This window comes from Vicugna pacos, chromosome 30 (assembly GCF_048564905.1).
Source record: "Vicugna pacos chromosome 30, VicPac4, whole genome shotgun sequence".
Taxonomy (NCBI): Eukaryota; Metazoa; Chordata; class Mammalia; order Artiodactyla; family Camelidae; genus Vicugna; species Vicugna pacos.
In genome coordinates, this window is record NC_133016.1 from 27132020 (window position 1) to 27156828 (window position 24809).

The 24809-nt window shown below is 44.4% G+C and overlaps 1 protein-coding gene and 1 long non-coding RNA gene across 4 annotated transcripts in view; one reads left to right on the top strand and one right to left on the bottom strand.

The window, feature by feature from the left end:
* The window catches only part of LOC140690323 (uncharacterized), a 1184725-nt gene that overhangs the window by 675702 nt on the left and 484214 nt on the right, over window positions 1-24809 (top strand). The gene's annotated exons all lie outside the window — the stretch shown is intronic.
* The window catches only part of LOC140690312 (uncharacterized), a 461064-nt gene that overhangs the window by 19171 nt on the left and 417084 nt on the right, over window positions 1-24809 (bottom strand). For 2 of the 3 annotated variants that reach the window (XR_012065523.1, XR_012065522.1), the window contains exon 1: window positions 6304-6549. The gene's annotated coding sequence lies outside the window, so the exon portion shown is untranslated. Of the gene's footprint in view, window positions 1-6303 lie in introns of those variants that run through there. The other variant, XR_012065538.1, reaches the window with a different exon arrangement.

Genomic DNA, 24809 nt, shown 5'->3' on the forward strand with positions numbered 1-24809 from the left:
TCTGGTCTCTATCTATAGCAGCAGTACATGGTGACCAACTGGGTGTTTGCCCGCTCCTTTGAGACCACGAACACTTGGGAACCACGTGGGAAGGAGTGGGAGATTACAAGACGGTTGAGGGAAGCAAAAAGCAGAAATCACAGTCCAAGTCCCAAATTCAAGGATACTTTCTCAGAAAAAAGTATAAACTATTTCACACGTGTGCAATTTGGCTACTATTTTTGTGGCTTGGGGACAGCAAGAACTTGGTGTTCTAGTCCAAAACCTAGGTTACATGCAAAGAAATGTATATATTCATATCCAAAGGAAACCAGAGCTGCTCAACAACAGTTTGCAGTTAGAACTGAAAGGAACTTTGATAAAGGCAATCTCTCTCTCTCTCTCTTCTTTCTTTTCTGGCATCATATAATTTTAGAAGTATTTGCGTGACTAACAGATGGCTACAGCCCGTGATTCTGCACTGGAGTGTTTGGGGCTGAGGAAGACCAGATTAGATTCACTCTGTAAATGCAATCACACCAACACACTGATAGGTGCCGTGGTGGTGAAACTGATGTTCCAAAGCAGGCAACCTTATTCGGTAAGAGAACTCTAAATAGAAAGGAAGAAATGCAATGTCCTATACTGAATTTCATTTGCTATATGGGCCATTAACTGATAGTATATCTTGACTAATGAAACCCAAAAATAAATTGTCAATGTCGGTTTTCTTCATCTGACCATTTTATGCTAACATCGGATATTAAATCCTCACTCCATACGGAAGCTCAGGCCTATGCTGCAGCACAGTTACACCCCGTGGAAGAAAGCCGACCAAGGGAGAATTGGAGAGTTTCCCTTTAGAAGCTGCGAAGTGTGGTTTTACACCTGTATATCATTTGCAACCACATCATCGACAATGGAGTTAGACGTTACCTCTGTGGGGCGAAAAGCACTGCATGCTTCAGAACCATCAAAGAACGCTGAGCTTTGTGAAAGAGTCCTGAGGCTCTTAAATCATACTTTTTCTGAAAGGCTCCAAATCTGACCCACTTCACCATTCCAGGTATAACAGGGAAGTACTGGAAACAGTAGAGAGAACATGCCCTTGAAGTCTGACAAGGCTCTGCTTGAATCCTGCTACAGCATTTATCAAACGCTAAACAAACCAATTCCTTAACCCTTCTGAGAAGGCTTCCCAATCCCCAAAAGGAGGCTGTCAGCGCCCACCTGGGAGGCATGGATGTGAATGAAACACGCAAGTAGGGCGGCCGACTGCTACCTGACACGGGGCCTGGCTAGTTTCGCTCCGCTGCCCTTCTGCCCCTTTAAACTTGCACTGATCCCCCTGGTAAGGATCAAGTCCCCGGAACAGACTGCCCGTATCTTCTGTGTATCCCTGGATACATGACTTACACTTAGGAGGCCAGAAAAACAACTGCTTCCTCCCAAGTCACTAACAATATTCTTAAGAGTCTGGGTATTTTTAACTCTATTTTTCAGGGAGACTATTCCAGAACTTTCCAAGCACCATTCTCCAGGTTGGCTCCCCTCCCAGTGCCCATCCTTCTTACCTCAGATCCTCTGTCTGACTGCCTCCTGTTCATGGGAAAGCGAGTCCGGTAGGGTGGGGACTCCCTAGGCCTCCCTCCCTCCCTCACAGGTGACTGTAAATACCTTCTCCCCACTCCAACTCCAGCTTCTGAGGATTCTAACCTTCCGTATCCTGCAGCCTCTGCACCTTCCTAAGACGCACACGTGGCCAAGACTCTCCCTTTGGATTTCTTTCTGGCTGGCCCTGCTGACCCCCAGGCCCCTTAAGGATAAATGGGATTGCTCTGAAAATGACAAACGCCGCTGGCTGACACACCAAAGCTGCATGGTCTGGGCTTTCCTCCAACCGAGGCACAGCCCTCCCCTCCCTCAGCCTCAGTCTGCAGCTCTCGAGATGATCTAATTCACATGCAAGGCTGTGAACACCAGCTAAGAATGACGACTCCCAACTTGTATCTCTAGTCCAGCTCCTTCACCTGAGCCCCAGTCTCATAGAGCCGAGTGCCTCTTTGAAGTCCTAACTTGGATGAAAAATGGCATCTTAAAAATGCCTCATGTCCACCATTTACTCTGGAATTCGATTCCTGGCAGGTACCTCCCAGACTCCCCATTATAGTAACAGCCTCAGCACCAACCTAGTTGTCTCAGGTCACATTCAATTTCCACTGTTCCCTCCCCCCGGCCCTGCCCTGGAATCAGTCCTGTTATTTTCGCCAATAAGCTGATCTCAAGTGTGGTTTTGCAGGGAACATGGCCGGAAACACACAAGCTCACAGCATGGTTCACTAACAGTCCGCCGTAGGGTGCTCCCTGGAGGGGGAGGCATCTCCTGCCGCTGGTCACCTCAGAAGGCACTGCATTCTCACACAGGAGGCCCAGGAGAAGGGACTCAAGATATTCCCATGGTCTGAGCTTTGAAGGGCCCGAGGTCTGGGGGAGCTCCTAATTAGCAGACACACTTGCCAGTGAGCAGATGAGGATGGGGGAACCCACGCAAGGCTGTTATCACTCCAACTCCTGGGCTCTCGGGAGCCACGGGAAAGACCTGTGTCCAGTGTACAGCCCAGCCATCACAGATCCCAGCCTGCATTTGCCAACCCGGACAGCCTAGACTCCATCTACTTGCGACACTTACTTCTGTTCTGTTCCCCACCCAGAATGTGATGGACTCATTCAGATATTCTGGCCTGTCTCAAGCGAGACAAATTCAGTGAAAAATGAAGTGTCCACATTTGGACCAGAGCATGAAAGGAGAAACAAGGCCTCATGGTCAGCATGATGGTGGTGGCCACACCCTTCCACCGGGTGAGATGAACCATGGTGAGGGTGAGAATCCAGGGTCCTAGGTCAGCCAAATCATCTTCCTTCACGGTTGTCTGGGGTGTTGGAGACTGACTACCACAAACTAACGACACGGCTGTCAGTGGTGGATGTCAGCTGCAACAGAAACGGATTCAACTCTTTACTGCCAACATGGGTTAAAAGTAAAGGCCGGGGCAGGAAGGTCTGCACGGCTGCTGAGGCAAACCACAGACCCAGCTCTGAATGCCCACTGGCTGGAGCAGAGAGGAAGCTACGGCCCTTTTAGCTGTCCCTGTGTCCAACAGATCCAGGTGAGCCAGCTACTTAGGAGAAGTTCATGTTGTCCTGATACCCAGAAAAACCAGCCTCGTAAAGGGAACAAATAGTGTCATGGATTTTAGACCCAATTCTGCCCCTTTATGAAGGCAAAGTAAAGTAAATGGCACGGGGAAGTTGAATGCAAAAAAAAAAAAAATTAAAGAACCAAACGGTGACCGCTTCCTCCAACAGCGTCCCCTGCAGCTGTCACCTCCGTGGCGGCCACTTCCTCACCAGTGACCGCCGGCCAGGAAGCGCCGTCACGCACGTCACACAGCGACAGCCAGGAACCGCGTGCCGAGCACGTTTGTGTAAAAGCAGGAATCGAGCAAAATGCTGCAGGGTTTGACCTTACAAGTTTAAATACTCCATGAAAAGAATCCCTGAGCAGCCGACTAAATCAATTCGCATCTTACTTCTTCAAAACAATCAAACAAATTTAATAAGGGCGCATTTGTCACCAAATAAAAGGAGGACCAAACAGGTCCCTCAAAGCAAGGATTTTAACAGGTATCTAACACCAGTGGGTAATGTGCTAACAAAGAAAATATTCCAAAACATTAGAAAATACAAAATGACTAGGATAATACATGGATCAAGACAGATATTAAGATTTTGCTTTTTAAAGCGATGGAGACAGTATGGAGGGCAATCTGGCTATTTCCAATGCAGGGTGTGCACAGCCCACATTTTCAGATGCAACAACATGCTCACTGGGCAGTACAAATGAAAAAGGAATAAAGAAAAAGGAAAAGAGGAACAAGAGAAAATTAGAAACACACAAGAACAAAAATGATTTTGACAGCATGTACAAGAATTTACTTGAGTGTGTGAGGCCAGGGACGAGGGGATGGTGAGACCCACCCTCACCCCCTGCTCCAGGGAAAGCAGGGACCTGAGGGGAGCGGCGCTGCCGGGGGACCCCAACGTGGTCAGCGCCCCTAACCAAAATTCCACCTACAAGCTTCAAGGCAGCTTTTGAGCTACAAATTGTGGTCGCATTTCAGTCTGGACCGTTTTACTCACTTCCACCAAGAGTAGCAGGAGAGAATTAGGCTCTGCTCCTGTACCAAAGAATTGTTTAAATAATTAATGACTGTGGAATACTAAAAGCAACAATGGGGTAAAAGTGACTGGAGGAGAATGTGCTTGACCCGAGCTCACTGGCCGCGTTATCTCACTGACGTTCAGAAGCTGGCTGAGCCCTTATGGTACCAGAACAGACAGACCCAAAAGGAGGGAGGTTTAATGCGCTGCTGTATTTCGATACTGGGAGCCATGCCTGGTACACGAGGTTCTGGGTAAACAATGGGGACAGTGTCAACCACTGTGGGCTAGTTACACATCCGGATACTCCGCCAAGTCCCAAGGGCAGACTTCAAAAGACAAAAACAATCTGGCATTCTCTGGTGGGGCTGCAGACTCAGAGACAAGCATTTGTTGAGCAAAAATATCACCAGTGCCTCCTATGACAAAAGAGGAGGCACTGGCGTGGGGGCTGGGGCAGGGCTCCAGGCTTCCACTGCTCACTCACCAGTCTGTCCAGGGGGAGAAGTGGTCCCTGCTTATGTTGCACCGATGCACCTACCTTGACTAATGCCTGGGGCCTCAGCAGGTGTTGACAGGAGAGGTGAACGGAGCCAGACTTGGTGTAGCACGGTGCTGGCAGCTATGCCCTCAGCAGAGCCCAGGCTCCTATACATGCCAGCTCATCTTAAGAAGCAGATGGGGAGTGCGGGCATGTAGATCACAGGGCCCTGAGAGGACAAGTACAGATCATGGCTACAGCATGCCTCTCCCCTTCCTTAAGTCATAGAGGTATGTCTGGGAGGAACAGAAAATTCATCCAGAGCCCGCTACATTGTCTCTCGCAGGTGGGACTCGTGTCCCCTGTGCTTCTCACTCACAGGGCTGGTCTAGACATTCTTTTTATCAATTCTCTAGCATCTTCTCCTCCAACTTACCAACAACCAGAGAGTAGGATCTGATCTTAGCTAAGTTCAAGAGTCACAGAGCACTTCCTTCACAGCGGGCCCAGAAACATGTGCCAGGTTCTCGGACCGTCACCTGTGGGACCACCATGAGCCCTCTCCAGACTCAAGGACAGAGGCCGTAGGCCGGGGGAACACAGCTTCCCTCACTCTCCCCAGCAAAGGTTTCCACGTCTCGGAAAAGGCATCTCACCCTCTTCTGCCTGAGGGACAGCACAACAGATACACCGGGAAACAGAGCTGAAGTTGGGGGGGTAGGCAGCCCAGAAGAGCTCGTCTGTACTTCCGAGGCAATGTGGGGCCGTTGACTTAATCACAGGGAAAAAGTGAGAATGAACATTTCCCTGCTCTGTCCCATACACCGTGATACGCCTTTCCCTGCATAAGGAGTTCATTCGGAAGTCCCCGGCGGTGTTTCTGATGTCCTAACTTGGCATGGAGGCTGTCGGGCAAGAAGAGAGGGCCTGAGCAGAATAGGTGCTGGGCCTGGGAGGCAGGAGACACCGGCTCCAGCCCCAGCTCAACCAGCTCCTCGTTCCGCCTCTCGGGGTTCAGCATCTCATCTATAAGCAAAGGGATGAGACTGTCCCAGGACAGGCTGCCCAACAGAAATGAAATGAGAGCCATGTAAATAACGTTTCACATTTGCCACGTTTAAAATGGTAAACAAAGAAACAAACCAACAAACAAAAAACAAATACTAGAAACTGATTTTAAGAACAGATCTTACTTAATCTACTGTATGTAAAATACTATCATTTTGACATGTAAGCAATATAGGAAGTAAAGAGATAGTTTATGTACTTTTACTAGACAAGCCTCAGTGTCTGATGTGCATTTGACCTACAGCACATCTCAGCTCAGTCCAGCCTCCTCCCCAGTGCTCCTAGCATCAGTGGCTTTGGCTACTTTATTGGACAGCAACCCCAGGGGTCCCACCATGGTCATGGCTGTAAAGCGGGAGTAAGTGTCCACACTAACCCTAAAAGGATCTCTCTGAAACAAAGGCGGATTCACTTTGAAATGTCTGTAAACCGGCGGGCTGCATCTCCATCCCCCCTTGGCTACAAGACAGACTTCTTCCTTGCTGATCCCTTTCTGGATGTAGGGAAGCAATCCGGCACAAAGCCAGGGTGGACTGGCTTCCAGGTAAACTTACCTGCTGTCTGTGTCCAGTCCCATGAAGTCCTCCTTCTCAAACGGGATGCAGGGGAGGGGGATCTTGTCCCCAGAATTCTTGGGGCCACCATCCAGCCACTTGGACTTGAGCAAGATGAAGAGTGACTCAGTGAAGTCCTCGATCCTCTTCTCCACCACCCTGCAGTCCTCTAAATTTGAAGGCAACGTCGGTGCGCGGCTGCTCGACTTCCTCCACATGCAGTACAAAGACAAAGAGCTGAGAGTCTTTATCGAGGTGCCATACAGCTCCTCTGCACGTGGAGCTTCTCCAAGGCCTTGGCAGAGAGACAGTCGGTAATGGTGACAAGGCCCACGACCTTGCAGTGTTTCTGGAAGACGCTCCACCCATTCTCGGGCACATAGCGGTGCCTGTAGTGGATACAGAGTGTCCACTGGGAGCCACATGGGCTGATATGGCTCACCGAGGTGAGTAGCTGATAGATGCAAAAGAAATTCTCCTCTGAGATGATCTCCATGGTTTGGACTACAACGGGAAGAGTCTGGTGGTCCTCAGCACACTGCACGTAGTCAGGGATGCTCATGTTGCAGGCCCTGCCGAGACAGGAGAGGAGATCGAGGTACATACTCTGCTGTGTGCTATGGGCCCATCTGGGTTGCGGTGACCTGGTGTGTACCAGACAGAAGGCAAGGGAAGCCAAAGCAAATCCGGGGGTACAGTTTGTCCTCATAGTCTGCACATGGCTACTGTAGCTCGGATCACATTACCCAGGTTTTGGTCTAGGCTTCCTGCCCCTGCAGAGAAGTGTCATTTCTTATTTTATATTTCCAAGCACCTAGCAAGGCTCTGATATAAAATCACTACTCAAAAATGCTGAATAAAGAAATGAACAAAGGAAATGCTTCCCCAACCCCCTTCAGCAGAATATAAAGAGAAGGACCACAGTAGGATCAAAAGATCTGGATTCCTATTCAATTTATTTGAACTCCTAAGCTTCATAATAATGGATAAGAAAACTTGCCTTGGGGTAGAGGGTACTGTTCATTGGTGGAGCACATGCTTAGCATGTACGAGGTCCTGGGTTCAAACCCCAGTACCTCATTTTAAAAAATCAAACAAATAAATACACCTAATTTCCCTCCTGAAAAAGTATTTTTTAATTCAAAAGTCAAAAAACACCTTGCAATTGACACAACATTGTAAACTTGACTATACATCAATTAAAAAAAATCCTTGCCTTGCAAGAATATATCTGGATTACGGATGTTTGCAAATGTAAAATGCCTAGGGTACCACCTGCATAAAAAGTGGTGACTGTACAAATGTACTATCCCCCCTTTATGAGCTATTCTTCCTTTGGGGGAGTTATAACCTCTCAGAGCTAATTTTCTCAGTTTAAAAAATATAAACATTACCTGGTTCTCAGTACTGCTGAAGAATCAGATAACCCTAAGAAAGCATCTGACCCACAGAATTTACTCAATAAGTGTTTTTTGAATGAATGAATAAACAAGCAAAGTGAATGCTGCTCCCTGCCAAAGACCATCATAATGATACTTCCTGGAAATCCCAAGCCCACGTTCACCAGACTCTGCACTAACAATGTGGGTGACCTGGGCAGGCCTGTGTGCTTCTCTAAGCCCCAATTTAATCGTGGATAGAAATGAGGGCAATAACACAAACCTCAAATTGTTAGTGAGTCAGTAATGAATTGTACCCCAATATTGCAAGATGGAACCATTAAGTAAAACTGGGCAAAGAGTCCATAGGCTCTCTCCATATTATCTCTTACTACCACATGGGAATCTACATTATATCTCAAAATAAAAAGTCTAATTTTTTAAAGAGGTTTTCGAGGTTAGGTGAGCTCACTGTCTCAAATAAGGAACACACAGTACAAATAGGACAATGCCCAGCCCATGAGATACACTCAGTTAACATTCCCACTGAGCCCACTAGTCCCTCCAACTTCTAATGGTGTCCACTTCCAAGAGCCCATGTGACCATCCTTGTTCTAATTTTCTATTTGTAATTTTTTTCTTTTCATTAAATAGAAACACCCAATTCCATAGAATTCTTACCAGATATCATGATGGCAGCCCTTCAAAACCTGACCACAGAGATCATGATGGCAGCCCTTCTTGGTGAAACAATAAAATGAAAAGCCATTTCCACAAGACCTCTGTGTAAATCTACTAGGGAACTTCATCCTGGACTGAGGAAGAGGACTGGGGAGGAGGGGGCATTCAGGGGCACAGAGAATCATGGGCCACCTGTCCCACGATGAACTTTAGACTCACCCTCACCCTTCAGGAACTACTAAATACACACAGACAGAGTGCTATGGACAAGATTTTTTTTTTTAAACAAATCCCTGAATCCCTAGCAGGTCTTGTTTCTACCCATACACAAATGGCTTATGTGCATAATGTTTCACAAAAGCCTTAAAATATTATCACCCCAACTTGACACATCAAGAAACTGAGGTAGAGTAATTTATCACATTCTACAAGATTAGAGAGAGGCCATGTCAGACACCGTATTTAAATCCAAGCCCCTGCTCCAGTGCTCACACTAGAAAGTGTGACATACTGCCCCTTTCCTGCCCTCTCCCTGCAATCAATCTCTGAAGAGTCTTTTCTGTGTCACCTGGAATCACAATCACATTCATTTTCCACAAAGAGCTATGTCACTCCTTGGAGGACTTTTCAAAATCTAAAGGGTTGGTTTGAGAGGAGAGATTTGCATTTTCTGTTTCTCAAAGGAAACATGGCTTTAAAAGAAACTGAAAAGTAGTTATCTAGTCTAAGCCCTCATTGTGCAGAGAAAGAACCGGAGGCTCAGAAGAGATGAGGAAAGGGCCTTATTAACAAATATTGCCTCAGCGCAGCACCAAGCCAGACCTGGCACTTCTAGGGGAGGATCTGGAAGGCCCAGGAGAATGAGTGTTAGAAAACAGAAAGAGAAGAAGCATACAAGGCCCCGTCTCTTCACCACCATAACATGAATTTCCACCAAATTACCCAGAATGGGTGCAGCAAATATTAAGTTTGTCAAAAGAGGTTATAGAATTCTCAACCATAGTGGAAATTCCAACATTTACTGTGCTTTTTTCCCAGTTCAAGCATCAATTCAGTGGGCACTCTGTACCAGGGACTACACGAGGCCTGGGGTTCTCCCAAATACAGATCTCTATTACCACGTGTGCAAACCACATTAAGGCCACCAGAAGAAAAGCGCCCACAGATAAGATGGAATTACTGAAACTGAAAGCAGCAAAAGAGCATATATTACTAGGAAAAACGGTGCTCCTAGTAATGGACTCATGGACATAGAAAGCAAACTGTGTTTAGCAGGCAGGAAAGGGGGGATTAACAGATACAAATTAGTAAATATAAAATAAATGACAAGGACCTGCTACATAACACAGGGAACTATATTCAATTTCTTGTAGTGATTTATACTAAAAACAATCTAAAACATATATATATACATATGCATATGTTTATAACTGAATCTCTGCTGTACACTTGAAACTAACATTGTAAATTGACTACACTTAAATAAAAAATAATTTAAAAAAATAAGTAAAAATAAATGCAATGCCATTAAGAAAAAATAAAAGAACTCTCTAATCCCCTTAACTGTAGGTGGTCGAGAAATCTAGCTGCAAACACCAAGTCCACTGGATCACTCCAGCACTGGCTGTCACTCTTTCTGACCATCAGAGAGTCACTTGCTTCACTGAGGTTACTTTTCTCTTCTGTGAATGGCTACAGTTGCAACTAACGATGTATAGAATCTCATCATTCACAAGCCCAAAAAGTAGTGAGAACTTCACATGGGCCAGGCTCTGGTCAGATGAAAAGATAGGGTCCCAGATATATTCATGGGTAGAAGAAGTTTATGCCATAAAGTTATAAATTCTTCCTGTTTTGATAGACAGATTCATTTCAATTCTGGTTAGAATTCCTACCAGATTTTTCTTGGAATATAACAAGTTAATTTATGGTCAGGAATAGCCAAGAAATTTCTTTAGAACCACCACTTGGGAGGGGTGGATAGGTCATTCATTTCCACTGCTCTTTCTGAAGTGATGAAAACGTTCTGGAATAATAATGCATGCACCACTGTGAATATGCAAAAAGCTGCTGAATTGTACCATTTAAATGGATGGAATTCATGGTGTGTGAACTATATCACAATAAAACTGTCCTATGAAAATTATTTCTTGACAATTATTTTTCAGTTTATACACTAGTCTGTCCCACAATTTAAGAAAAACAAAAAAACCTAAACAAGCCAAACTATGCCAGGAGCACTTTAGGGCTGCAATATGCCTGGGTCTCCAAGGCCTCTGGTGGTGCTGTTCCTGTTAACACACACTAGCTGGGCTGGGCTAGTTAGGGACTGTAACTATCTTTTGAAAATCGAGGATCACTCCTTTCACCCTGGGAGAGGGAAGGAAGGAGGATGTCACAGCCTCATGCCTTCAGCACATTTTTAACAGAACCAAGCCCTGCTTTCACCACTGCAATCCCTCTCACTATAAAAACACGTGACATCAACAAGCACCTCCATCATAACACCTGAAAGTGTTCAAGGTACTTACCTGCGGCAGAAACATGGAGGGGGGAGACAGAACCTCGCTTAGCAGTGACGCTCCCTTTTCCCGACTCCACCAGGAGAAGCTGGGCGTTAGAGCCGGAGGCTTTCAGCCCAGGTAGCAGCGCCCACGCCACAGAGCTGGTCCTCAGGGAGCGGGAAAGGGAGAGCAGGGCAGCCCCGGGGTCACGGGGCAGGGAAAGCGGAGAGGGGGACGCGGGCTGCAGCCTCGCTCGGAGGACAGCCCCAGCCCCAGTCCCAGGCGCCCGCCCCCGTCCGGGTCCGCAGACCCCGCCCGCCCGGGACACAGCCCGCCCAGGGGCGGGGACAGGCCGGCGGCCAAGGAGAGGAAGCCCTGGAGGAGAGGACTAGCGGGAGGGAGAGGGGAATGGGACGCCAGTCGTGGACTGAGGGGATCCCGGCTGGGTGAGAGGTGGAAGGTGCACACCAGGCCCTGGACACTGTGGCCGGGGCGCCGGGGCAGGTGGCGCTGGCAGAGGGGTCTGGCCTGAGCAATTCATCTGAACACGGGCTGACTAGCGCCCTTGGGGTCTGTGACAGGCGGACCGCCCTCCCGCAGCCGCCTGACCCCTTTCCTGGGAGCCCCCCACCTTGCACTTCCACAGTCAGAGGCCCCGGCCCCAGGCAGGAACCAAAGGCCTACCGGGCGACGTAGTTGAGAAGCCTTTGGGCCCGATCCCCGGCTCGGATATGGAGCTCCCAACCAGCGGACCACTTGGCACTGACTGCGCATGCGCAGGAGGGCCAGCGATCCTCTCTGGGTTCTGTGAGAGAAGGTGGGACAGCGAGGGAGGGAGAAGATGGGAGCGGGTGGAGAGGACGGGAAAATTGCAGGGATACAGATGGACAGGATGAGCAGAGAGAAGGAAGGGCTCTGGAGAAGGGAGGGTCTTAGTGGAGTTGGAGAAAAAAAGCTTTACCTCTGGGGCACCCCTAGGCGGCAGACCTGCCTCTGTACCCTTCTGTTACCCTTCAAGCCCCGCAGCTCAATTTTACCACCGTGATCCAACCCTCCGTCCGATGCTTCTGCAGAAACCCTAGGGAGATCACACCCGTTGCCCCCACGCGGAGCTGGGTTTTCTGTTGCTCTGAGAATCAAGCACCCGCAGGTGTTGTCGCTCAGAACTACCTTGGGAAGAGCACATATTCCCCTTTTACACGCTGGGAAACAGGCAGGCAGGATCTCTGCCTTAGCTCCACTGTCCCAGGTGTTGGGCTGGCGGGGAGCGGGATGGTACAAGATCAGAGCCCCAGACAGAGCAGACTGCCTGAGTGTTGGTGCATAGTCCCCATCCCTCCTGGGTAAACCATACCCACCCTAGTGGAAACATCAAGGGCTCACAGTAGTTCCCTGGGTGTGGGAGAGCTGTCCTCATGTGAAGGAAATGTCCAGCTGGGCTAACAAGCTAAGTCACAAATCTAAGTGTGATAAGTGTCAGTTTACTGATCTAAATTCTGCTGGGCTATCTCGTAAATCTGAAGTTTAGTGTCAGTTTATTGGCCTAACAACCTAACTCGTAATTCCAAGCTCAACATGTGTCAGTAATGTGATCTGTTACAAATTGATAAGCTCCAGTGTACTTATTCCTTGCTTTTTGTTCTTTGAGCCTTATTGGCTAATCCCCCCTTACTTGTAATTAAGCCTTTAAAACCTCATGTGCACGTCTTGGAGGTACTCAAAACTTCGGAGCCGAAGCCCCTCTGAGCCCACCGGCATAATAATTCTGAGTACTCCAACACTCCAATTGGTGCTTTTTTCTTGGCTGGTCTGTTTCCATAACACTCAGCTCCAGTGCCCAGCTTTCTAGGTAGATAGGAGTGTTACCAAGTCCAAATTCATTCTCCTCAGTGCAGGACAGGCCAATAAGTTGGGAGACCAGATGTTGGGGCATGGAATAGCAAGTTTCTGTAGACCTAGATGGCAAACTAATGTCCTGGAAAACCATCTCCCCAAGTCACAATTCAGGCTCCTTTCCTATGTGCTTGGTTAGTGCAAACTTCTTAGTGTAGGAATTCCTTCTTGTTAGAATCCTTTGTTCTTACAGCTATCTGCGTGGGTCAGATCCCTGTAAACCTCCAACAAAAGAAACGTTATTTTCTATTCTGCAATTTGCTATCTTTTAATGAATGAAAAAGTGTTAAATATTCTTAAAGGTCAGAGCCTTCAGAATAGGGTCTCCTGTTTATTTCAGGCTCTAGGCAACATTGTTTTACAAGCAAGATGAAGCCTAGGTGACAGAGCACAGGGTTAAATTCAAAGGAACAAATCTAATATGGAGTCAGATTTGTTCTGTTATATTACCCGGCCAGAAGTCACTTGAGGATTTAAATCCCTTTAAGTTAAAAATAACTAAAATTTTAAAGGAATTTACATACATAGGTGGGAATGTGCAAAGCATATCTGGAAAAGCACCCAAAGGATAGTAAACAGAGGCATCTCCAGAGAGGGCTGAAAGAACAGAGGATGAGGGAAAACTTCTTTCACTTGTGCATTTTTGTGCTCTGTTTGAGTTTTTCTTAAACCATTTCCTTGTATTTCTTTTTCAGATAAAAGAAATGTGTAATGGAGCAAAGGAGTAATTAGCTTAGCAAATACAGCAGCCATGGAATCACTAGTCATCACTTTTGATTTAAGCCAGAAAGCATTTTTTGACTCTCTCCAATGTGCTCTGTCCTGTTTTAAGACTTCTATTAATATTATTATTATTATTATTATTATTATTATTATTACTATTACTACAAGTACTACTACTATGACTATTACTATTATTACTATTATTTTATGAAATAATAACACGGTTTGCCTCACCCCTGCCCATGGCTGGTGGAAAACCAACTGAGTTTTTCTTGAGTTGTTTTCCAAGGAGTAGAGATGAGTTTATAAACAGAACACATCTTCAGGGCAAAACAGGCAGTGTGCATTACCAGCAGGCCAGACAGCAATGAAGGGTTTTCAATAGAGGCACCCAGAAGCTGAGAGAGAAAGCCTCCAGGACACTACAAAAAGCTGCCCAAACTGCCATCTCCATGGTACTACTGAAATAGGAAAGAACAAATCTGACTCCATATTTGATCTGTTTCTTTGACTTTAACAAAGCCAAGTTAATATGCTCCGGTCTTTTCATGGGTTATGATGTCACAGAGGAAACGGACAGGTCAACAAGGAACCACTCTGCCGTGATCACGGAGCCGGGGAAAGGGATGGGCTGCAAGATGTATGAAGCAGCCACAACTGTGCCCGTGCTTCTAGGCAGGTATCCAAAATCGCCTCGACAAGGTGTCAACCATTTGTGCCCATGTCCTCATCAACAGACATGTATTAAAGACAAATGGAAACATATAAAAGGCCAATAACCTTGCTGGGTACACCGTCCAAAGAACAAAGTCTCAGTTTGACAACTGGCCATCTCGGTTCCATGGGATTCATTCTTGGAGAACCTTAAAAACCACTCTTCTGTCCTCAAGAATTGCTGCATATTTGTCCTAACTTTGGCTCAGGGATGCAGCACGTTCAAGTGAACTTTAATGTCTGCACAGATTTGACTGTGTTTTTCCAGGTTCACTTGTCCATTCAAAAGAGGCCTGAGCTAAGTCCATCCTCCGTAAGATCTAGTCCCTCCAGTGACAGCTCATTGAGCCTGCAATTAAAAGCCAAGTGAACAAGACTGTCCTCAGCTAAAAAGTTCACCCATCTTTCACTGTTGTCTTAATCTCCTCTCCTGGCTAATTGCAACAGACTAACACCTCCCTCCACCAAGATACCCAACTATGTCATTTTTCTCCCCAAAGAGAAAATAAAGTCCATAAAAGAGGAGACAACTCCATAGCACCTCTGAATTCTTAGCATATAGTAATGTCAATAAATACAACTCAGATTATTGTTAGTTTCCTTTAAAACCTTTCTGGTTATTTGAATGAGACCTTGGAAGAGAGGTGTTTGCTGTCCAGTATCTTGATCCACAAGACTCTGGAGGCCTTTTTCGGAATAGCTGTTCACTGATTCATTCAAAAAAAACTTATCAATCAAGGAGTAGCTGTGCTTTTCTGCCAGGAGTTTGTGGTCACTCTCATGCCAGAACAGCTTTAAACTATATCCTTACTTTGGATTTGTTATTTTTCCCCTCTTCCAACAAAATTGACTTTTCTTACTTTCTTGTCTTGAGGAATTTTTTTTTCCTATTTCACCCTTTAGTAAAGCAAGATTCTCTGGATGGGCTTGGCCCATTATATGATCACCCATCCAACTCCTAGTGTGAGAGTTCTGGGGCTCACATCCTTCCCTCCTGTCAAGGCAACTGAAAATCAGTTCAGGAGCCAACCAGCACACCACGGCTTCTAACGCTCACGTATCTCTCAGAAAGCCTGCTTTCTCGTTTGTCTTGGCTTCTGAGAATTTTCCCTCACTTTCTTGACAATGAGTTGTGCAGCTTGAAAGATGAGGAAGGAAGGTTTTATTTCTCAATCAGCATTTTAAGGAACTTGTGTAATGAAGGTTTTCAGGAGTTTCTAGTACCCTCCATTGCCGAGACAGAAAACACACTAGACATTTTCTAAATTTAGTTCTCATGTGCATTTTTTCTTTGCTTTTTTTTTCTTAACTGCTAACAGACATTTTTTAATTAAAAAAAAATAAGGCCCCAAAAAGAATAGAACACTGAAGGGGCAAACAAAATTAAAGGGCAAAGACAGAAAAATGATAACTACTCTACAAAGTTAATGTAATACATACACTATGTATCAGATCGGCAATTCTCAGTAACAGCTAATTGAAACATGACCATGAGGTAAAATTTCTCTCCTGTCAGGACATGGCCAACAGAAAATACAATTAAACCAACAAACTAATTTCCTAAGTCTGGCGAGGTACAGAAGTCTACAAGCTAAATGTGTCTTATTCTAGAAAAGAGGGAGTCTCACCAGCTCTTTTCTGTGGAGCCTGAGCCCACGGGAGGACGGTGAAGTGAGCTCTGTAAGTACCCAATTAGCAAAGTGAGTGATGAATAAATAGACGTGAGCTTTGATGACAGAGATAATACTACTATTCGTTTGTCCTTTAAAGTATGACTTCACGTTCAGTGATCAATACTTCGGCGTCCTTAGGAGTTGAGATTTTAGGAAAATGCACAACCTGGGCCCAGATCTCCTCTTTAAGCTCGTGACACTGCAGTTAGTTGTCTCAAAGGCAGCTCCAACTCCACATGCAAAGAGCTGACTTCACGGTGTTCCTCCCATAGCCGTCCTTACCAGGGCCCCTGGTCGGAGGGTAAGGTCTCCCTGCGTCTCCCAACTCAGGCCCATCACTCACAGATGTGAATGGACCCCTCCTTCAGGGACCAGATATCCTCAGTCACAGAGTACCACCACCCTCAACTGACCTACCAGATACTCACTGGCACTCACTCAGCACTGACTCTCTGCTGGAGACCACGCTGCACACTGCACAGTGTATCTCACTGGATCTCCACAATAGTCCTGGGAATTGGGTACATCACTGCTTCAATTGATTAGATAAATTGTTTCACTTCCTTGAGTGCGTCCTTCAAACTGACACGGCTACTAAGCCACAAGCCTGGGCCTGAAAACCACTTGAAAATTGGACACTGCTACAGCTCGCAGCCACCCTACTCTGACTCATCACATCATCTCCTGCCAAGCCTTCTAAATGTTTCCAAACATTCTAGAAGACAAATATGAACTATGAGAGCACCCCACTCTCCTACTTAAAATCTGTCAATGATGGTTCACTCCCCTTAGGAGAAAGCCCAACCAGGCCTGAGCACAGCCTAAGGCCCCAGCATCCGCTTTCCCTGCACGGCCACGCCGCCTCACCCACCACGCAGCTCTACATGTGCCGTGTCTAGGACAGGGATGCTGACTCCGCACAACCCAGGGCTTGTCTCACTCGAACAATGATCACCTTCTTCAGTGTTCATCTTCTTCATTGCTGACTCTCACAAAAATGTTTTCTCATGATGAATCAATATCTTTTTCCTTTCAACTGCCCATCATTAATAATGAGCTCCCCCCAAAAGAGAGAAGACCTAATTCTCAGTCTCCTTATCTGTAAAGTGAGAATAACAAGGAAATATGTGAGGTTTCAAGAGAAATAATATTCATGTGAGGCTGAGGGACAATTCCATCATACAGTAAGCATTCAATATGTGCTTACTTAATATTAATAAGAATATATTGCATTCTAGCAACCTTCAATCAATGTTTTATGACTTTGTCCAACAGACTACTGACAAACTGTTGGACGAACCACTTTGAGCAGATCAGCACAAGCATACTGGGAGAGGTAAGTGCTGACTCCAGTTACAGCTGCAGCCACCCAGCACTACGGGGCGGGGGCAGTTTGCTCAAACTCTTACATGTTGCTTGAGCATTTAGTTCTCATTATAGAATAAAGACAGTTGTTCTTTAGTCAAAGCTTCTGAAACATAAATCTTCAAAGATTGATGCAAATTAGGTTTCAAGTACAACACTCTCACTAGAATTTATTTGAAAATTATAGTCTTAGCTACTCCGCACATCAAAAGGGCATAATCTTAATGTATCTGACTAAATACACTGAAAGGGTTGTTTAAAAGTAATTAAGAAGAAGCCATTCAGAATAAGCTCTCAGTATCATCTGCACAAAGACCCACCCAAGGGTCTCATTTCTCACTTCCACATAGGTGTTTTCAAGTAGCTTACCTTGGGTCTTGGTTTCTTATAACACGGGGCGGGGAATAGTTGTGGATAGATTTATGTAGCAAATATATACCAAGGGTATTTGTTGTGAAGGAATTCTACAAATAAGAAAATTGATACACATTCCACACATAAGAAATTCAGCCTTTCCATTTACAACAGCATTAAAAATAAAGTGAGAGATACATTTAACAAAAATTTACAAGATTTGTACATTGAACTTTTTGAAGTATCACCAGAATAAATTTTAAAAGATCTACATATATGGAAGACATCCCATTTTCATGGAATGATTGACAATATTATTAAAAATGTTAAGAATCCTCAAAGTGAACTATATATTCAGTGGAATCCCTATCAAAATTCCAGCTGACTTCTATGCAAAATTGAAAAACTGATCCCAAAATTCACATGGACGTGCAAGGGGCCCAGGACAGCAAAAACAACCTTGAAAAAGAAGAGTAAAGTTGGAGGACTCACTTTAAAGTGTACTAAAATGCTATAGTACTAAGTCAGTATGATACTGGCATAAGTTTGGATAAATAAATCTAAAAGACACAATAAAAACCCACGGGGAAAAACTTACATTTACAGACACTTTTCCACTAGGGGGCCAAAAACACTCCATTGAAAGAATAGTCTATTCAACTAATGGTTCAGGGACAGCTGGGTATCTGCAGGCAAAAGAATCAATCTGGAATCTGAACACCCATATTTTATATAACAAATAAAATTAATTGAAAATAGATCACAGACAGAAATGTAAAACTTAAACCTATAAACTTTCTAAAAGAAGACACAGTATAAATCTTTGTGGGCCTAGGATAGGCTTTGGTTTCCTAGATACAAAACCAAGAGCACAAGTGATAGAAGGAAAAAGCAGATAAACTGGACTTCATCAAAACTAAAACCTTTTTCTTATAAAGGACATCATCAAGAAAGTGAAATGACAGGGGAAAAGGGTATCTCAAGTCAGAGAGTGCGTGCTTTGCAAAAAAATAAAATAAATCTTTACATCTAACTACCTCCCTTGTAAAGAAATTGTTTTAATGTTTAAAAAAATATAGTTAAAGACAATGTGCAGAATAGAAGAAAAATTTTGCAAAGCATGTATCTAATAAGAGAGTAGTATCCAGGATATATAACGAATGCTTACAACTGAACAATACAAAAAAATACACCCAATTTTTAAATTTACCACGAATTTAAATAGATATACAAATGGCCAATAATCATATGAAAAGATGCTCAGCATCACTAGGGAAGTCAAAAACAAAATGAGATCTCATTTTACACCCACTAGGATGGTTATAACCAAAACATGGACAATAACAAATGTCGTTCAGGAGGCAGAGAAACCTCATATGTGGCCAGGGGAAAGGAACAATGTTGCAGCTTCTTTGGAGAAGTCTGGTATTTCCTCAAAAGCTTAGAGTTATATGTCTCAGCAATTCCACTCCTACATATAGAGTCATCTCTCAATATCCTTGGGGGGTTGGTTTCAGGAACCCCACACCCTGGATACCATAATCCAAGGATGTTCGAGTCCCTTTACAATCAACCATCTGGATTCATGTAGTGGAAACTACAGATATGGCGGGGCAAATGTACAGCCAACAGAATGAAAACATATTCTCATAAAAAATTTCACATCAATATTCATAGCAGTATCATTCAGAGTAGCCAAAAGTTACTAACAATATCCATCCATCAATGAACGGATAAACAAAATTACCAAGAATAGGCCCACAAACTTTTGGTCATTGAAACTTTGACAAAGGAGGTGAGAACATACAATGGAGTAAAGACAGCCTCTTCAGCAAATGGTGTAGGGAAAACTTTACAGCTGCATGTAAATCATTGAAGTTAGACTACTCCCTCACAGAATATACAAAAATGAATACAAAATGTGTTAAAGACTTAAACATGTAGACAAGACACTATAAACCTCTTAGAAGCAACCATAGGCAAAACATCTGACATACATCTCAGCAATGTTTTCCTAGAGCAGTCTACTCAAGCAATAGAAAAACAACCAAAAATATACAAGAGGGATCTAATTAAACTTACAAGCTTTTGCACAGCTATGGAAACAGTAAGCAAAAGAAAAAGACAACCAACCTATGGAATGGGAGAAAATATTTACAATAAATGAAACTGCTAGGGGCTTAATTCCCAGAATATGTAAACAGCTTTTACACTTAATAAGAAAGAAAAACAAACAATTCAATTCAAAAATTGGCAGAAGTCCTAAAGAAACATTTCTCCAATGAAGACGTACAAATGGCCAGTAGCCACATGAAAAAATATTCAATATCATTATCAGAGAAATGCAAATCAAAACTGCAATCAAATATCACCTCTCACCAGTCAGAATAGCCATCATTCAGAAGTTCACTGACAATAAATACTGGAAAGTCTGCGGAGAATTGGGAACACACCTACACTGTGGTGGGGATACAGTTTGGTGGAGCCATTGTGGAAAAGTGTATAGATGTTCCTCTAAAGACATAAAATTGACCTCCCAGATGACCCAGCAATCCCACTCCTGGGCATATATCCAGAAGGAACCCTAATTGAAAAAGACACCTACACCCCAATGTACACAGCAGCACTATTTACAATATCAAGACATGGAAGCAACCGAAATGTCCACTGAGAGATGACTGGATAAAGAGGTTGTAGCATATTTGTCCAATAGGCTACTATTCAGCCATAAAATAATGATAAAATAATGACATTGGCAGCAACATCAATGGACCTGGAGAATGTCATTCTAAGTGAAGTAAGCCAGAAAGAGAAAGGAAAATACCATATGAGATTGCTCACATGTGGACTCTAAAAAAAAAATAGAAAGAAACAAAAAAATAAACTTATCTACCGAACAGAAACAGACACAGAGACATAGAAACCAAACTATGGTTACCAGTGGGGAGAGGGTGTGGGAAGGAATAAACCGGGAGTTCAAGATTTGCAGATACTGAGTATGTAAAGAATAAACAGCAAGTTTATACTGTATAGCACAGGAGAATATATTTAATATCTTATAGTAACTTATGTTTAAAAAGAGGATGAAAATGAATACAGGTAGGTTCCTATTTAGCTGAAGTGTTGTGCTGTACACAAGAAACTAACACAAAATTATAAACTAACAAGACTTCAATGAAAATATTTTTAAATAGACCAAAAACGAAAAAAAAAGGAAAAGGATATTATCAAGCAAAAAGAATAAAGTACTGATTCAGGCTACAATTATGGATGAACCTTGAAATTTTATGCTAAAATAAGCCAGACACAAAAAGCCAAATAGTGCCCTTTAAAGTGAACTGTATCTAAGCGTTTATTGTACTACTCCTGTAAATTTTCCGGAGGTTTGAAATCTATCAATATCAAAATAAAATGTATTATGCATTAAAAACTTAAAACGCTTCCTCACAGGAGGGCTTCAATTATTAAATGCAGAAACGCATATAAAGCTCTTGGAAAAACAATTTGCACGTCCACACACAGTCACTGCTGTCACTGCCACTCAGAGGGTGGTGACAGCGCTGATGAGAGCTGCCTCCACTCGCTCCCCTGCAGAAAGGAGTGAAGGCCTGAGCTCTGACAGGCAGGGTGAGCGTGAACCTGAGTCATACACAGCCACGTTCCAGACTCTGCGTTACCCAACTTTCTTATACAAACTGCAACATGTAATGTAAACACGCTAGAGGGATGTATCTTACAACACAGGGAATACAGACAATGTTTTACAGTAACTATAAATGGAGCATCTATTGTACACCTGAAACTAATATCATATTTTAAATCAGCTATATTTTTATGAAAAATTAAAAAATATTTTTAAAATGCTATCACTTTAATATTCAATTCGGTTTTTAAGTTACTACTAAACAGCTCAGAATGTATAAAAGCATTTAATTGTGCTGTTTGCTTACATATTTATTTACATTCAGCCTCTTGCTAAAAGAGAATTTAAACAATTCTGTTAAACACAGCTTAACAACCATAACAACAAAAAGGCAAAACTGAGAGTGAAGAGAAAATGAAGATTCAATACTTAAATGAAACCAGGGGGAAGTAAACTCATAAAAATGGATTCCATGAAGTCAGGGCAAGTGTTAAGGCTGACTAGAAATTCAGCTGTAGGATTCTTGGCAGCGAAACCAAAAAGAAAAGATGATGGGGCGGGTGGTAGAGCGTGTGCTTAGCGTGCACGGGGTCCTGGGTTCAAGCCCCAGGGCTTCCACTAACAGGTAAATACATCTAATTAACTGCCCCCCTAAAAGATCACCAAAGAAAAGAAAAAGAGAAATTTCTTTCCCAAAGAACCCTGATATTAAATTTGGATTAAATATTAAAAAAAAGAAAAAAAGAAAAATTCAAAAGATAAGTGACACTGAAGGAAAACCACAGCTGGGCTAACAAGCTAAGTCACAAATCAAAGTGTGATAAGTGTCGGTTTCCTGATCTAAGTTTTGCTGGGCTACCTGGTAAATCTGAAGTTTAGTGTCAGTTTACTGGGCTAATTAAGCTAACCCGAAAATCCAAGGTCAACAGTTGTCAGTAACGTGATCTGTTCCAAATTGATAAGCTTCAGTGTACTGATTCCTTGCTTTTTGTTGTTTGAGCCATATTGGGTAATAGCCCCATACTTGTAATTAACCCTATAAAACCTCATGTGCACGTCTTGGAGGTGCTCAGAGCTTTGGAAAAGAAACCCCTCTGAGCCCGCCAGCGTAATAAATCTCAGTACTCCAACCCTCTGTGTGATTCTTAGTTCTTGGCTGGCCTTTTGTTTCCATAACAACACAAGCGATAATGCCCGTGAGATAAATCTGGGGAGGCTGCTGGTAAATCCCCATGTCTCACGTGGGAAAATCTGAAACATCCTTCTCACCACTCAGAGTCATCATAAGCCCACACCACACCTCCTGCCGTTAAATGCAGGAGCACGGTTAGGGCCCGGCCTTTGCTGTCTTTGTGTCATCACAGTGAGACAGGATGGAAGGGGGAAGAGCACAGCCATTCAAGGAAGGCCGCAGCAATTGACATCAAAATGGTGAAGGATTCAACCCCCAATAGGCCTTGAGGCTCAGGATGAAGAGATTTAACTTCTAGCAGATCTTGAGATTCAGTAAACATCCATTGTAATAGTAACCTGGTGAATAACATGCCCCAGGCACCATGGCAGTCCCAATGCTAGCCACAAAAGGTCAAAGGGTGGGAAATGGCCAACTCCCTGGGAATCCTAGCCCCTTGCCCTAAGGCTGGTCCTTCTACATATTAGCATATGAAACCACCAAGCCCAAGAAAACAAGCAACACAGCGCCACCTCGCGGTCACCACTCTCTGTCCCTCTTTGGAGAAGACAGACCTTCTGTCTGTGGGGTGTGTACCTACTTCTAATCTGTGCATGAAACCCCCACACCTCGTGACGTTTCTCTTGCATTTCAATGTATCTGTCTGAATATATATACCTTTACTCAACACTGGCTTGCTCTTGAATTCTTTACTGCATGAAGTCAAAGAACAAAATCTGGTGGGGCACATCCCAGGGGCTCAACGAAAGCCTGGGACACAGCCCTTCTCATGCCCAACGTTTTTTATTCTTGTATCAACAGGACTGGGCTGTGAAGTGACGTCTGAGGCCCCAGCTAAGGGACAGAACCAGCTTCCAGGGTTCCAATTTGCGGGCACACTCTCCCCCAGCTTGGGCCTTGGGGTCTGCCCGGTTCTGTGTGTTTCTCTGTTGTGCTGAGTCCCCAGCCATACAGCGTACTCCTAGGCTTGTCCCCACAAAACCCTTCTCTCCAAAATACAAGCACGTCATGTCACAATCCTCTTGTTCAACCAGGAAATGTTCAGCCCACTTTTTTCCTCCCCAATAAATTACCCAACTGTCCTCCCTCCCATCACATCACTTCTTTCTTTGTGAGAACTCTGCACTCGCCACACCCCATCATGAACACAGGTGTCTTGCTGGCTGTGACCGAGATGTTTCTTTCTCACACAGCAAGCGTCCTTTCACTTTCCCCTTGTTACCTTAAAAAAGCCTTTCCTGAGTCACCCACCCCTCTGATTATGAACTCACAGTGTGCTGAAGTTGCAGTCACTATGTGCATACATCCCAGTTTTGGCTAGGTTTCCATCACAAGATCTTCATTAAGGAGCTGCATCAAGAAGTTATACAGGGTATTCTTACATCAGAGTGGAGGAACCTGCAAAAAATTTAAACGGCTTTGAAGAGAGTGTTAACCAGGGACAGAGATGTCGCGGGTCCTAGTCAAAAGTGTCATGAGGAAAAATGTTCTCCCAAGGCTCAGAGTGGCTTCTGAACACAGAATCCTCAGGGAGGAGGTGACAGGCTGTGATTAGGGTGGGTGATACAGGTTACGCTCCCCCAGCTGGGGAAGAATAGGTTTTTTTCTTGTTTCCCAAACAATTTCTTACTACCTTTTTCTCTTATTGCCACATACCATTTCCTACGAATTAAGCATATCAATGTCAGTCATTTGGGCTACTTGGGAGAAGCTACACGATGCCATTCACAGGGATGGGGCATGACAGCCACACCAGTCTAGGTTGAAAGACCAGTGGGGGTATTTGCAAGGTAATCACGGGCATGCAGCAAACTCCCCAGCTTCAATGACCTCATCTCAAAGCTGGGGTCAATAAAACTACCAAGCAAATTGCGTGAAGATTATGGCCAATGTTTACTAGGTAAGTGCCCGTGAAAGCTGCCGCTTAATGGGGAATGAGTACGATCAATGAGGCCCTGTCTACCTGCCCACACGCGCCCTGCCTTCCTGCCTTGCTGCAACAGCAGAACTTGTTTAGCTGAGATGAACACCCCCAGAGCAGCCCAGACGGGAAAGCTCCCAGCTCTGCACGGCGAGACGTGTTCCTTTCCTTCTCAGAGCTGATCACAGTTTGCTGTCGTATGTTTTTATGTTTATCCCTTTTGTAACTCCCTCTCCTCCGGAGTTTTTGCTCAAGCAGCACAGGGCCAGGTGTGTCTTGGGTCCTGCCGGATATTCTGGGCAGGGAAACAGCCAACTCCATATCTGGCTCTGGTGCTGAACGGAGAGAGCAGAAGGCCCAGGGGCCCATGCTGAACTGAGGCCCCTGCACCCAAAATTATGGTCTGACCTTGGGCAAATTACACAGTCTTCTTTACCCTGAGATTCCTCATCTGTCCATGAAAA